This window comes from Sturnus vulgaris, chromosome 8, assembly GCF_052056855.1.
Source record: "Sturnus vulgaris isolate bStuVul1 chromosome 8, bStuVul1.hap1, whole genome shotgun sequence".
Lineage (NCBI taxonomy): Eukaryota > Metazoa > Chordata > Aves > Passeriformes > Sturnidae > Sturnus > Sturnus vulgaris.
The window spans coordinates 27,594,502-27,610,341 of NC_142250.1; the positions used below are offsets into that span (position 1 = coordinate 27,594,502).

The following is a 15,840-nucleotide window of genomic DNA, read 5'->3' on the forward strand; positions in this document are numbered from 1 at the left end:
GACAGTCTGTGAACCTTGGTCATAGTCAGACCCAAAAATTCAGATGTTAAGAGTGTTTTGTTTACCATAACCTTGGTAAACCTGGCTGTGTCAGATGCAGGGTTATAGTGTCCTGCTCTGCATCAGGAGATGTGAATTTAATTTTCACTTCATATCTGTTTGAAGAAGGAAACTCAGCTGCTTTGCCATTCATCAACTACTAGGATGGCTGGGATCCCAAAAAATCACAAAGCACTTTTCAGGAGTATGAATTTTTGGCCCATATTTGATAAAATAATTTAGTGTACTTAGAAAATTGTACAAGTGTAGTAGGTGCCTTCATATTACCGAAATAATTTTGGTACAAAAGGGCTAAATAATTTCGTGGGCTTAGTCTCTTTTATCCAGTCCTTCAGCTCCTTACTTGTATTTTTTTTTTTTTTTTAAGATAATAGCAAGCTTTATAGTCACAGAAGGATTGTCAGTATAGATAGATACATTTGAGATGATGAGATGGTCTCAGTGAAGTGGTCCCTGAAAGTTTCTTCTCTGAGCATATTTAATATATTCTGCAAGGCAACTGTGCATATGCTCATTTTAACTTGTTTTGCAGTGGAAGAAGAATTAAATGTGTGCTTAATCTGAAGCTCATGTTCAAGTGCTTTGTTGAATCAGGCTCTGTAATAACATTACAGTCTCTTCTAAATAGTGTTTCTCTGTTCCTATGTTCCTGACTAGATTGAGCAATGTACTGTTTAATTACATCAGAGCCACTGAATATTGGCATTCAGCTCAACCCTAGGTAATGTTTCTGATTTCACTGTCCCCTTATCTAACAGATGTGACATCTTTACACTAGAGTATTGTATCCTTTAAGTAATAAGCCTCTGTTGTAATTAATTATATATGAAAAAGCAAGAGAACACAGCTCAAGAAGGTATTTTGACAATAAAGCTGCTGAAAGAGCAGAACTGCATTTTTGAATCAACCTGAAATTAGGCTCAGAATTATGCAAGTTCTCACTTATGGAGGCACTTAAAGGAATGTGGAACGAAATTCATAAGAGCACAGCTCTTTTGAAGTTTCATTAAAATCAGTGGAAAACACAGGTGTTGAAACAAAGCTCACTTGGAGGCCTGACTTGAAATCTGGACATGTTATTTTGCAGGTGAACATGACTGCTGACCTGTCTTTGTGCAGTGAGTGGGAGCCAGATCAGAGAATAACCCCTATGAGGTTTTCATCTGAGAGATGTCAGAAAAAACATCACCCTTATCTGATAGTCAGGGAGATGAGTAAGGACTGGGTCCCTTCCTCTAGCAAGGATTTCCTGAGCTGACAAATGCTCAGGCTCAATGCAGAGAAGGATTTCATGAATCCTTCAGAATTAGGAAGGATTTCATGGGATGCTGGTAGAAAGAGTTACTGTCCTAAAGAATGGAGGGATTTGAGGACAAATGAAGGAGACAAATATCATTCAAAAGAAGGGACAGGAATAAAAGTAACATAAACTTTTAAAGCTTAGTATAGAATTTAGATGTAGAAGTATTTTTGTTGTGGGCTGAATATCTCAGACTATGTGCACAACTGGGAGATGGCACAGGAATTCTCTCTCCTATCTGCAACACAAACCCACAAATTCCACCTTAATTTAGCTTGCAGACATATTAGGCAGACTTCTCTAGGGCTGTGAAAAGCTCAGTACTACAGAAGAGAGGTCAAAACTCTTGCCAACCTTCACCTCCACCAGCTGAACAAGTTCTGAACACAGACTAAATATTATTACTATCTCATTCCCCTAAACATTTCAGAAAACATTAAAAAATAAAAAAGAGGGGTCTCACACCTGTGCATTCAAAACTAAACAGAGTAGGGAGTATAATAAAGGCAATATGTAAACAGGACTTGACCCAGCAGCTTGACTCTAACCTGACTTTATCTGTTGAAGAATGAAAATTGGCATTGTCCCCTTGATAAATGAAATCAAGCTTTGATGAAATACGCAAATCAATCAATTTGTGTATTTCAGGTTTCTTGTATAAGCAATGTCAAACAAGATAATGTACCCAGGCCCACTGTGCTCTTTATAAATTCTTGTAACATGTTCCTATTTGGAGTTATACATTTTATGGGAATTGATGATTCAGAATAGATTCATCATTCATTTCACTACAGAAAAGAGCAGGGGGTAGATATGATAAATTGATAACTACAGGCATCAACATATTTTTAATGCTCTTGATCAATTGCTGCCCTCATACTTCATCTGCAATGCAGGGTGGTTATGTTAGTTTACAGGCCTTAACAATACAACAGTGTTTAAATAAACAGTTGTGGGGTTTTCATGCATTTTACTAAGTAGATATAGTACATTTTAAAATGCTACAGTATTCTTAAAAAGCTGGTGAAGACTACATTTAAGCTGAGACAAGACTGCACTATCAGATTTGCAAAATGGCGTCTGACACACTGTCCAATCTTGCTGCCCTAAAAAATGTAGTAGTAATCTCTACTTTGAAAAATCTCCCCTGTAAATTAAGATGCTCTATGCTCAGATTATGGCTGGGTGAGAAGAAGTTACAGGTACACCACCAGACCTGCTGTTGAAGTTCTTTCAGGTTTTTCATCACTTTACTGCAATGAAATTCTATTTAATTCCAGAGGAATCCCCTCCTCTGGCAGTCTCCTGGAGATGTTTTCAGAGATATTCTGCTTTAACATACGTATCTTTATCCTAAAGGCTTACAGTAATATTCACATATATATTCACACCTATATTCCAGGTGACCCTTATAAAGTGTATCCTTTTCTATTTGGATCACTCCACTTCTTTTTCAGATCTCCCTCAGGTGGATATCTCTTGCTGTTATTAGGACACAAGATTCATTGAAGTGAGCAGACATTAAAAGGCTTTGCATTAGTCCTTTTTCCCTTGAGATAATTTTATCTTACCTGAATTAGGCCATGTATGCTCCAGGCAATGAGAGATGATCTAAGGCTAACAGTTGCACAGGAGATCATACAGTCTGGTTAGGAAAGTGGGACTAATTATCCTTCTGCAGAAACAGAGCAGAGTATTCCAGAGACAGCATCATGCAAGAGACCCTGTACTTCTATGGGATGAGGACTGTACCCCTGAGTAATGTTAGGCAGTTGTATGGTGTGGATTATTTCTAGCTTTTACATTTGCAAATCACACACCATTGCACACTACCAAAAGGGTCTGTTTAACTCGCTGGAGCAAGGCCAGCAAGGTACAGAAAGTACTGAGTGTGCTAGGTCCTGTTTCTGAGGCAGAACTGTTTGGATGATGTTAGGAAATGGCAAAAGTTGTCTTGGGTAAATAGTCATCATTATAATTTTTGTTTGTCTCAGTTAATATAATTTCAGCAGAGAGATTAGAAAAGGTACGAGGCATGCAGATATGGCTCAGGTTGTGTCTGATCACCAAAGCTAAAGTTTATTTTGGAGCAGCTTCAGTCCTGCTACATCAGTCATACTCTGTCATGCCCCATTACTACAGATGGGTCTTTTTTGGAGCCCCAGTAATGCACTCATTATTGTGACAGAAAGATGTATGTTACTAGGAGAGCTTGTGGAGTGGGCAGATACAGAAAAATATTTACATCTTCAGTTGAGTTACCCTCAATTTCAGTATTGTGAAGGTGATAAAATGTTGCTCACATCAACGACTTCTTAAAGATTGAGCTGCAGTCTGTTCCTTCAGAAGAGCTGAATGCCTAACTTAGAATTTAATGTTTTAAATCTCCTCTGCCATTTACCTGTTACAGAGCATTGTATCATACATCTCGTGTCTGCCTGTATTACCCAGGTTTGAAAAGTTAATAGATAGTTTTCCAAGAGGATAAGAATTAAGTGCCTTTCTCTTTCCTTCATCAAAAGACCAGCCTTTAATTCACAGAATCATAGAATATGCTGGATTAGAAGGGACCCATAAGGATCATTGAGTCCAGCTCCTTATTCTGCACAGAACATTCCCAAGAGTCACATCACGTGCCTGAGGCCATTGTCCAAATTCTTCTGGAGCTCTGGTAGACTTGGTGCTCTGACCACTTTCCTGGGGAACCTGTTCCAGTGCCCAGCCAGCCTCTGGGTAGAGGAACTTTTTTCTAATATTCAACCTAAACCTGTCCTGACACAGCTTCAGGCCATTCCCTTGGGTCCTGTCACTGTCACCACAGAGAAGAGACCTGCTTCATCAGCACCAAAATGGAGATATTGGTAGTTACTCAACTTGAGGGTGGATCATGTGCAATATTACAAGATTCAGAGCCACTGAGAGTGGAGCAGGTGGTGTCTGAGCACAAAGCAGCCCTGAAAATATTGGGTTTTGATTCAGCTTGTGATTCCACCCTATGCTGGTCACCTCTTCCTAACTGCATCCACCAATGTTCTCTACTCCTGAAGATCTCCAGCACCAGTGGTGAGATGTGATGAAATTAGTACTACATGAAGCCTGGGAAAGAGGAAAAAGGCAGAGGGAAGAAAATCTTGGGAAGTTTTTTTTAAAGAGAGCTTGTGTCATATCCCACAGTCTGCAGAGACATCTTGCTCATTTTCATGCTTTCATCTACATAAATTAATTCTGCCTGCATCTGGATCCCAGAATTTTAGGAACATATCTAGTATTCTGTAGTGCTAAATCCTTATTTTGTTTTGCTTTTATTTGCAGTGAAATTAAAACTCAGCAAAGTGTGGAAGCAATTCCTTGCACTCTTCAGTTGTGACATTTGCCTTTTTGGCTGACACAGGAGATTGAAATAGAGATGCTAAGGTTTGTGCTGAGGAACGTGGTGTTCACAGTAAAGAACAGCTAAGGTCCCCTGGGGTTCAATGTTGTGGAGACAGAATTTGTGATATGTCATTACTGGGTTTCACAGTATTAGTGTTTGTTTGCACTAATATTATACTTCCCATTTTTTTAACCTTGTCAAGTGTTTCACAAGTTTTAAGCAATTTTCTTTCATCAAACCACAGGAATTGTTCACCCTCTATAAATGCTAGTTAAGTCTGTGATCTATAGAAGCACAAATTTCAAGTTTATTCTTGGTGGTCTCCTAAGTGGCACAACCCATAAAATATCACCTGATAATTCTTGCATAAAAATTTACACTTGGCCTAGAAGAATATATGTCAAGAATATTTCACTATGATATAAAGATCTGAATTGCTGAGGAATCATATTTTCCCCAATATTCAGGTTTTGATCAGAAGTGATAATACTGAATGTCCTAAATGCCCCATTTCACCTTGAAAATGTTATGGTTCATGCAACCTCCTTAACAATGCAGAGTGTACTGTTAAGCACTGTGTAGCAAGATGAATATTAAACATATCAGATTGACATTAGATAGGCTTAATACAATCCAGTAAAGTCTGAGGGTGATATAGCAAAGAGCAAAATTGGTAGAGGAACACCTAACTGTTATTAAGGGAATTGGTTTTTCAAGAGATTTTTAGACACTATTTGATCTTTTAACTTCTGGGATTAGTTAGTAGATGTCTGGAAGCATTAACCTGTGGGGCTGATGTTCTCATATCTGTGTCCTGGCTAGGACACAGTCATTCACTGGTCAAAGGCATGAAAATGATTTCAACAAAAATATGAATGGACTACTCTGAGGCTCTATAATAAAAAAAGGAGGAATAAGATTAGAATGTTTCTATGGGAAATAGCAGGCCATTTCCTTAGTATGCAAAGCATTTATTTTATGCAAGCTGTGTTTGTGCGGTTTCTCTGGACAGGAATCCAAAGCAGCTGTGCTTTGCTATTTGAATTCCTCCATAGGTTATAATGAAGCATGCTCCCAAACTACTGAACAGCATTTAAGGCTCTATTTTTAATCTTGCCATTCTTATCTTGTTCCAAACTGCCCAAGTTTTCTGTCTCATGGATATTAAGTTGACAACAGAATTAATAAAAAGAAGGAAGGGAGGAAAGATGAAATCTTGTTATTCCATAATGCAGTTAAGCTTCCATTATTTTCCTCTTGTTAACTGCACACTGGAAGCAACTGCCCTCTCACTTTGCCCTGATGTGAAGGGTATAAAAGTAGAAAAGTTCTCTCTAGACTGAAGAAGCAATCAGAGATAGAAAATGTCCAGAAACCATAGCAGTGTGGGTCGAACGGATATGTCCTAGATCCTGTTGTGTGTTATTCCAGAGTGTTTGCAAAAGGCTGAAGTTGAGTGCAGAATGAAGGGAGTTGGTTCATTGCCATACTGAAAAACTGCTGCTATTAATGAAAATACTCTGTTCCCAAAAAGAGACATTTTCTGGAATTGAGCATGCCATTTTGAAAGAAAGAGTCTGAAGGCTTCATTTAGAGAGCACTGGTGTGAGGTGGCCTGGCTTTACCAAATCGAAATGCCTGGGTGTGAAGATAGATGAAGTATATGGACTGGTTCTCAACACAACATCATGCCTGGAAATTTAAAGTAAAATCATCCTCCAGCAGAGCTGGGTGCAGACACAATGCTGATGGAGAAGAGAGCTGGATCAGTGGCTGTGCAGGATCCATCAGCTGTCAGGGAATCTGTCCTTGTCCTGCCTCGGAACTTCTCAAAGCTCCACTTCCCAGCAGCTCCAAACCAGGAATCTGCTGCTCTGTCCTCTCCCACTTTTCTTCTCTCACTGTGAAACTGAGCTTGCAGGGATGTGGACACACTGTTAGGAAGCTAGGAAAATTACAGCCTGGACAATCTTCCAGGCTGGAGCTTTTCAGCTTCATTCCCAGGCTGATAAGCTTGTTTTAGCTTCAGCTGGGGAGAAATTCTCCCAGGATTATAATTTGGTCAAAACAAAATGGAATCTGGTCAAAACAGAATGGAATTCACAATAAAGATTAACACCTGGTGTTTTTCTGTGAGACACATTCTAAGGTACTGTCTCACGGATGTTTTTCCCAATTATCCAATGAGGGACTGTCCTGTCTTAGCTCTCCATAACAGGCTTTAAATACAGGCTGTCCGTTCAATAAAGTTGATATTTTTTTCCCTAAAAAACCCCATGCGTGTTGCTGTCTTTGCTGTCTCTTTTTCTCTCTCTCTAGCGCAGTAACCACACAGGGAGCTCGGAAGGATTTTCAGACCTGTGGAAGTCATTGCAGGATAAGAGCCCTGGGAGAGAGCAGCTAAGAATTTTCTGGTGCAGAGCCCTGGGCTGGTCAGAACATTGCCAAGAGAGGTCTGTCCACCTCTGTTGTGCTGCCTGTCTCCAACACTGCCTCTTCTCCACTGACAGCAGAAGATTATTTCCTGCTGTAGCAGCAAGGTCTGCACTGCGAAGGACATAAATTACCATTTCATCATGCTTACCTGCCATACCTGACCTCATAAAATCTCCATTTCTTTACAATGTTTCTCTTTATTTTAGTGGCATTCTTCCCTTCAGCAGGCACAGGTTTTACCATCATAATATTGCATGTTATTCCCTGGAGCATTTATAGAGTATATGTCACAAGTTTAATGGACTGGGAACATAATTATTCTTATCGTACTAAAACGTTGATTGATGGCACTCGGCCATTTTTATTTTTAATTTTTTAATTTTTTTTTTTAATAATGAATTGCAATATAAAAAATATTTTAAAACCCACCACAGCCTGGCAGGCCAGAATTCTCCTGTCAGCTACATCTCAAAATATCAAACGTTACTGGCATTTTCTTTGAATTTCTTGCTAGGTGAGAAATGCCTGGGAGCAAGCTGGAATGATCTTGTATGAGAAAGGGCTAATTCTCTGCTAGGATTTCTACTTTTTTAGAGTGTTAATCTATTTTCTCTATAATCTAATGATGATTTTTCCATGTGAATATAGAATTTACTTGGACAGTGGGAGAGGAAGATTTCTAACATGTTTTGTACAAATATGAGATCAGACCTGACTGAAAGAGAATGTGTGGTGTTGATGTATAATTTTTTGTTATTGCTTTTCCAGAAAATATTTCTTTTCAAGTTACAGGTTTAGGCTGGTTGAATTGGTGGTACCAAGGGATAATTAGCAAAACCTTTCAGATAATAAGAGCTAAAAAAAAAAACCTGAAAAATCAAAACAATTTAGTTACACATTTTCAAACAAATAAATAAATACAAGTAAATACATTTCCAAAAAATTTTTGAAATATATCTTCTGAAATAAGGAATCTAATTCATAGAGGAGTGAGAAGTGGGTTAAAGATGCACCCCCACAAAAGAAAGGACAAAAATCTATTTCTCTAGAGGTAATTATAGCTGTCATTTGACTGACATATTTTTCATGTTCTTTTTTTCTCACTGCATAACATTAAAATAAAAATAATTGGAGATGGAATCCAAATATATATTTTTTTTGTAGGGTTTCAGCATCTGATATATAGACTCAATAATTTGCTGAGTTTCCTTGGGAGATCAGTGAACACTGCAAGCCCTACAGTGTGGCTGTGACCATGACATATACCTTAACAAATGAAGTTAATAACTATGCGCTGATATATTGAGATTTTTCCCAAGGAGGCAGCCCCATGCTATTTTCTATTTTCTGAATGTGTTGCCTGCACGACTGAATGTTGCCTTAGTCCTGAGATTTGTGGGGATGAATTCAAGTGTATATGATAAATACTGCAGGTAATGTATGGCCGTGGGCAATACTTTATTGCCTGAAGGATATCTACCAGGCCTTGTAAGTTGAAGTAGAAACCCAGAGGAAACTGTCAAAATAATTTAAAAGCATTATGTGCATTCATCCATGTTGCCAGAAAACATTTATTTTTCCCCCCATGCCTGCTGTTATAGTTCAGGGACACAGCTCATTCTGGCTAACTAGGTGAGCCCATCTCCAAGGAGGTGGGCACTGTTATGAGTAGAAACTCCCTTCACTCCAGCTTTCACCTCTGAAAAAGTCATTGGCAGTCCCCAGAAGGAAGATGTACCTGGAATTTGGCAGCACTAAAGAGAAATGGGAACAGGGCAGGATATACATCTTCTGACTGAAAATACTGATGTGAAATTAGAAGAAGAAACGTCAGGTCCATCCTCTCACTGGTATCAAATGCAAATGGAGCTGCTGGATTTTTTTATCAGGTATACAGAAACCTCTGACCTTCCCTATTTTCTGGGGGGAAATGACTTGGGATGCAGTGGATCACATTATACAAAACAAGCAGCTTTAATTCTGCTGGGATGGCTCAATGTATATTAACATTAATGAGCTTGAAAAGGAGGGAAAGAAGAGGAGAGAAAAAGAGGTGCCCTTGCCCTGCCTCTTCCCATCTCAACGTGATTTCCTTTTATGGCCTTTTCATCTCAGCATCCTTATTTGTCTGTCTGCAGATGAACCTGGGTCTCTACTAAACAATATTCCAGAAGGGAGTTGATGACAATATGTTTTATTTCCCATGGTGCTGGTTCCCTCACCAGTCCACAGATAATGAACAGAAAAGGCTACTTCAGAGTTCACATCTCAGAAACTCATGAAATGTAAGCGTCTGGGCTGAGTTTTGGGTGCTTTTTAATAATCAAACAGAGCAATCCTTTTTCACTTTCACTTTTGACTAAAATATTCAGACTGGGATTAATTTACTTCCTTATCTGATTGAGAAACACCAGTTTTAGTCCTCATCTAAGTGATCTTCAAAGGAGTATGGTCATTCACAACCAGTCAGCAAAAGCTTCTGGCTAGCCTGCTCAACTAATCTGTCTCACCTACTGCACAAATTATTTGCAATTAATCTTTTTCCTTTTATCAAAGAAGATTGTCAAAATGTTTTTGTTCCATCTATCACCTGTGACTTCATATTTTCAGATTTCAGAGTTTCATTTGTAAATATGTTTTTTTCACTGCTGGGACAATTCTGCAGTCAGGTGGCAGTACCTGGAGCAGCAATATAACACATCTAATGAACAATCAGTATTTCTAGCTGCTAAGCAGGATTTGGAAATCTTTCCTGCTTACCTCACGGACTCTTTGAAGAAACATGTATCTAATGAAAGCAAAAAAGCAAGTGTCTGGAAGTTTTACTGGACCTCTTCCCAGAAAATGGGAAAGCCTTGAGGCTTCTAAGTGAGCTTTATTCCCTCTGGACAGGCTGCTAAGGGAGAAGCAGGCTTTCCCTGGAGAAAAGAAGATTGCACCATCATGACGGTCATGCTTTAGCTGTCAGGCTGTAGAGGAGCAAGCCAGAGTTAAAGTCACAAACTGCTGCTGCTTGAGTTTACAAGATGCTTCTGCAGCTGGCCTCAGGCTTGGGAAGCATGTTCTTCTGCTCCTCTTCCTTTCCATGAGTGTGGTACATGGGGGCATAGTGTTCCTGAAGAATTCTCTTCCTTCCTACAGTTATCCACACACCCACAGCCTGCTCAGTCCTCAGAAAGAAAGAAAGACAGGACTAGGTTAGTAAAACTCCTGGAGGTGTCTAAAGAAACCCACGTGCCTAAATTATTGATAGGTGATTGCAGGCATTTGTGTAAAATAGACACACATACATTTCTAAGTTTAATGCCAGCGGTTAAATATTAATGATTCTTTTATTAAAAAAGCTTTTTATCAATTTAGCTCTGGTTATAGAATCCTGGAGGCAAGAAAAAGGCATATGGAACCATTAGGATTTTCTGGGTGATTAGGGATGCTCTATGCACAAGAGAGTAATCCCAGCCTCGAATTTCAGTCCTCAGAATTAGGGAAGAGGGACAAACTATTCCTTGGCAGCCATGGCACACTGCCAGAAGACCAAACAAAGAGGGCATGGAGTCCTTTACAGAGCGTCTCCAGTGTTCTGCATACACAGATTAAAAACAAAGCATGCTACACACAGCAGGCATTTCCAGAGGGGATGGAGGATTTACCTCTTGCTGTCCATCTCGATGCTGCTGCTCTATCTGTAGCTTTGGGCTGGCTCCATTCAGACAATGACTGAGCAGGGTCTTTGCCAGTCTAGCAATTGTCAGGGATCTGCAGCTCCAAACAACTTCCAGCTAACACAGAACTTCTCAAACGCTGTGCTAAAGTTTGCAGCAATGGCTCCAGAGGATTTCAGCCAGTAGGGCTTGTTTTTTTCCTAATGCAATTAACACCGCTATCCATTTGTCCCTGGAATGCTTTCCTGCCCTGCACTAGCCTGCCATGCTGCTGTTTTTACTGCAGCGTCTAGTTAATTAGCACTCGGTCTGTCTTCCTGATACTTTGGTTCCAGTCTCATTACATTATGCAAATCTGCATCTTGCTGAATCTGCCACGTTTTAGACCACATGCTGAAATAATCAAAACCCCTCTGCATCCCATTGTTGTTGTCCTTTCTATTTCTGGGTTTTATTAATTTCTGTGCGTGTGTATGCATGTGCGTTTTCTAATTTAGAAGCAATTGAAATCTTAATTTCACTTCTCACATAAACTGTAACATTGTCATTCTAAGCAGATGACATGAAATGACCAGGTTTCTTTTCCTAAATGTTTCTGCCTGAACCTCCTATTTTTTTGATAAATAGTTATCATTTTAATACTGAGTGGCATCTTCCCTCATTCATTGGTGACAGGGCTTTTTGTCCCAGACAGAAATATCGAGAATGGGCTGTGGGTCTAGTCTTGTGAAGTAAAAAAAAAAAATAAGGAAAAAAAAAAAAAAACAACAAGCCCACATTATTTCAGTATCTAAGAATTAAATATTAAACTTGGAAAAATAAACTTGGAACTTGCACCTTGAAATTTAAGCTTAAATAACAACTCAGGTAAAGCAAATAAATAATACATAAATTTAAATAATATAATAATATAATTCATAATAAATAAATAAACAAGTTAAATAACAAAAAAGAATAAAATTATTTGCAGTCAGGTCTCCAGTGTGCTAGGAATGGTCAAAATACCTGAGAAAATGAACCTCTCATTCAAGGACTTTTTCAGCCAGAAATGCTTATAGACATAGTGTTGCATACATTCCCCCTGAAAGACTAAAATCTTGAGGAGGGCTTTATAGCTGAAATTGGTTTTTTATCATGAAAAGCTGAAACAAGTTTCTTGGCAGCCTACTGAACTGAAGGAAATCCAATATTCTGCTGATTTTTGGTTGTCAGTCACATGCCATTACAAGATTGGTGAGATTAGGATCAGCAGGATAACCTGGGACTGCAGCTAAACTTGTATTTTATAGTGCCACAGGGCTTTGCTTTGTCAGTAACAATGACGGCACCTAGAAACCTTGAGCAGTGAAAACAGACAGCTCTAAATTATGGCTAATGCAGATAATCACCTGTCCATCACAAATGACTCCTGTGATTTACACCTGGTTTCTGCAGGCAGATCTCTTAATTAGCTGTCCTTTGACCCTTAGAGAGGAGCAGATGCTGGGTGAGAAGGTCCTGCCTGTTCTGCAGTCCAGAGTGGTGCTGGAGGGCAGGAAACAGGCAATGCAATTCCCTCTCCCACAGTCAGGAACAAGGAGTGCAGTCTCCTCTCTTCCTTACTGTTACCCAACAACATTCCCATATTCTCTGCATCTTGGCAGTATCAAAGGACCTTGCTTCTTTTTATTTCTGCTTCTGAGGTGCTACAAGAGAAGCAGTATTTTGAAGGAAAAGATGAAACAAATTTCATTTCCTTGTTTTACTAGAATCTCTCTGAACAAAATGGATCAAGCTGCTAATTGTAAATAAGATTATACTCAGAGATTCAGAGATTAAAGAGAAATTGTTAGTGTAAGAGGAGATTTTTCATGTACCTCCTGCCCTGGAAAAGCTGGAGGGCACACTAAAGGAGTAAAATTGAGTGAAATGATATAGAAAACACTACATGTTGGAGATTTGCAGTGATCTTTGGTGATGAAAACAAGAGCAGTGGAAACCAGACAAAACTTATGATTTGCTAATTCTCTGAAATGGCATGACACCGTTTCCAACTCCACAGCAGACAGTTCAGACATTTCAATGCAGAATGAATCTGTGATGTCTCACCATAGGAGATTGGAAATTTGTCTCCAAGCAGGAGCTCATAAGGGCACTCTGAGTTGGTCATGAGTATCCTAAGACAAGATTTGATTAAAAGCATGTGTGATAATTTCTTTGAGAAACACAAACTCAGCTTCTATCTTACATAATTGTCTAGGAAAGCCTAAATGTTTAAGAATAATTAAGAGATATGAGAATCTTATTTTGGTCTCCACCATAACTCTATCACAGCTGAGTAATAATGAAAGTTTTAGAGATAACATAAATAGATCAGTTTCTCAATAGAGTAGTTTTTCAAAAGGCTGGTTAAAAGTTTTCTAAGAGGACAGTTCCTGCTTTTCTTATGTGCTCAGTCTTTCATAGAGGAAAGCTTTTTAAAACTTGTACATTCTCATGATGCAAGGGAAATGTAAGGAACACCTGGGTCTGATCCTGATATTTTCCTCACTTAAAAATGGTGTGTGTTCTTTTACACAGGATTTGATCACTATTGACTATTCTGATGCATTAAGAAAATGAGTTAAAACTTGTAAAGCATTTGAGATCTCATTTGCAACTCTTCCAAGAAGTCTCTGAGGGTGTTTAGGCTGAACTGAAAGCCCTTGACTCCTTTAGAAGCTTCTCTCAAGGATCAGGATTTCAGGCATTGTCACTCTTTTGTTCTCAGTGACCTTCTGCAGCTATGAGAGATCTGATTAGGTCTGATTTAGAGATCTGATTGTTGACAATACAGCTGACAGTATGCATTTGCTGCCAGGGTCTGGGCAAGACTCCTATGCAGATGAGCAGTTTCTCATCATGGGAGATGATAAAGAAGAGGGGGAAAGCAAAGAGACAAACGAACCCTTGGCCAACTTATTGAGTGAAGCTGGGATTCTGACAGAAGTAGTTAATTAGGTAATAATTTATTCACTGATTATCAGCACTGCCTGCCTAAAACCACAATGCAGCACTTGTATTGGAGCAAGCAGAGTGTAACTTCATAGTATACTTGTGTTGTCAATTACCTGACTAATAGGCTTGTAATTGAAACCACTATTATCATGCAGTTCCCATAACAAGCAAAAATCACTGTAAAATAATGCATGAAGCCCCACCAAGTCTGTGGAGAGCATGTGTAAATCATGTAATCAACAGCAGCTTACTTTATGAATCCCAAAAATTGATTAAAAATAATTACACTTCCCCAAGGAACTCTTTACAGAAGCATCTCTAAAATTCAGGAACTTTTGGATGAAAGTCAAATCCCAAACCTATGAACTCAATGGACAGTTTGTCTTCACTTCATGAATGTTTGGACCAGGGCTTTAAAAGTCAAAGCATGCCCAGATTATGCATTATAAAGTGCTTATGCTGAAATTTACTGACAACAAAAGGAAAAAGCAGGTCTGAAGCCAACCTCACTGGCTGCCTTCCCAGTGACAAAGCAGTGTTCATCGGTCTGGTCTCACCTGCTCCATAACTTCCCCTATCAAACTGCTTGGAATGGGGAGAGAAACAGACTCAGGTTGCTGATATTTCTTTCCCTCCATCTATTTCTGGTGAAGAAGTGCAGGATGACCTGAGAAGTTCAAGGAAGCACATCATCTTTGCATCCTTCCCACAGCATAACTGAGTTGAGAAAGCAATCAGAGGCCAGGTAAAACACCAGAGGGGTTAGTATGTAGAGAGATGTAGGTATCTGACTGACTAAAGGACTACAGTTTTAACATAATCCTCACAAATTTGGCCAATAACCAGATTAACACACAGAATTCCTTGAAGGAAATAGGATTGCACACACTTCAACTTATTGTGATAAACACTTGAAATGTGCTGCAGATTTCCCTCCTGGCAGACACTGTTCCTGACTGTGACGATAAGAATTACATGCACTTGTGAACCAATTGGTGAATCAAGCATATATTCAGCTTATTGGTAATGTTATTAGGAGCATATTACATTCTGAGGACAGAGAAAAAGAAAACATTCCCCAAGGCAGAAATATTGACAAGAAATCCTGACCTTTCTTGGTTTATTTAAGTCATTTAACTAGCCACTTCTCACACCATATAGCAGCTAAGTTAGCTCAAGAGAAACTTGGGACACTTTTCCTCATGGAAACCCAATGAGTTAGAGACGAACTACTTAAAAGTAATCCTGATAAAACAGCGTGACCTCTTCCACTTTCTTCCCTCTATTTTAATACCTTCATTTAAGTGAGAAGATTTGACTTTATAGAATATTCAGTGTTGCTCAAAAATAAAAGACTTCCACCCCCAAATCTTTATGATTAAACAGAATGCCTTATTCTGCCTTGGTCTCATTTGTATAATAAATTAGCCATTTCACTGTGGATTCCTAAATGATAGTTGAGCCAGTTAGCAAGTTCTACTTCTTACTGCAAAACTAATTCTTAGCTTCAAATACCTCCTGGGTGTATACATTAGACTTTGATTTTTCCTGTTTATCCCAATAAAATCTCCTAGATGCCTCTCTTACCTATAAAAGGACAGCAGATTTATTTTCTTTCTGCATCATTTAAGTCAGTAATTCTGCTGTCACCACATACCTCCACCTAAGACGTTCAGCTGAGTGGGGGCTATTTTCAGGTCAGTTATATCCAATTAAATCCTCCAATTAAATCCTCCATGCCTTCATCTTTTTGTGTGCTCTTGTAGATCACAGGACCATGCTCTGACCTCTCAGATGGGCTCTCCCTGGAGATGTGGCTCCAGAGCCAGCCTTTCACTGCACCACCCCTCTCCAGCTTCACCTGGCTTCTCACGTGTGTGTCTTCAGAGACACAGTGCACCACAAAGGAAATTAAGGCAGAGAATAAGGCCTTAACAGAGCTAAGAAATGCAATATTGAGGACACTGGAGAGTGGAATCTTCCAGAAAGCAGGAAGTGCTGGTAAGTGCTTGGCTAGGTCCTTTTCCCACCTG

At 39.2% G+C, this 15,840-nt stretch overlaps 1 long non-coding RNA gene across 1 annotated transcript in view; it reads left to right on the plus strand.

Moving 5' to 3' along the window:
• Positions 1–15,840, plus strand: part of LOC148223040 (uncharacterized) — a 97,098-nt gene that overhangs the window by 21,257 nt on the left and 60,001 nt on the right. Inside the window, exon 2 of the long non-coding RNA XR_015805187.1 lies at positions 15,574–15,808. This is a non-coding gene — a long non-coding RNA (uncharacterized LOC148223040). The remainder of the gene's footprint in view (positions 1–15,573; positions 15,809–15,840) is intronic.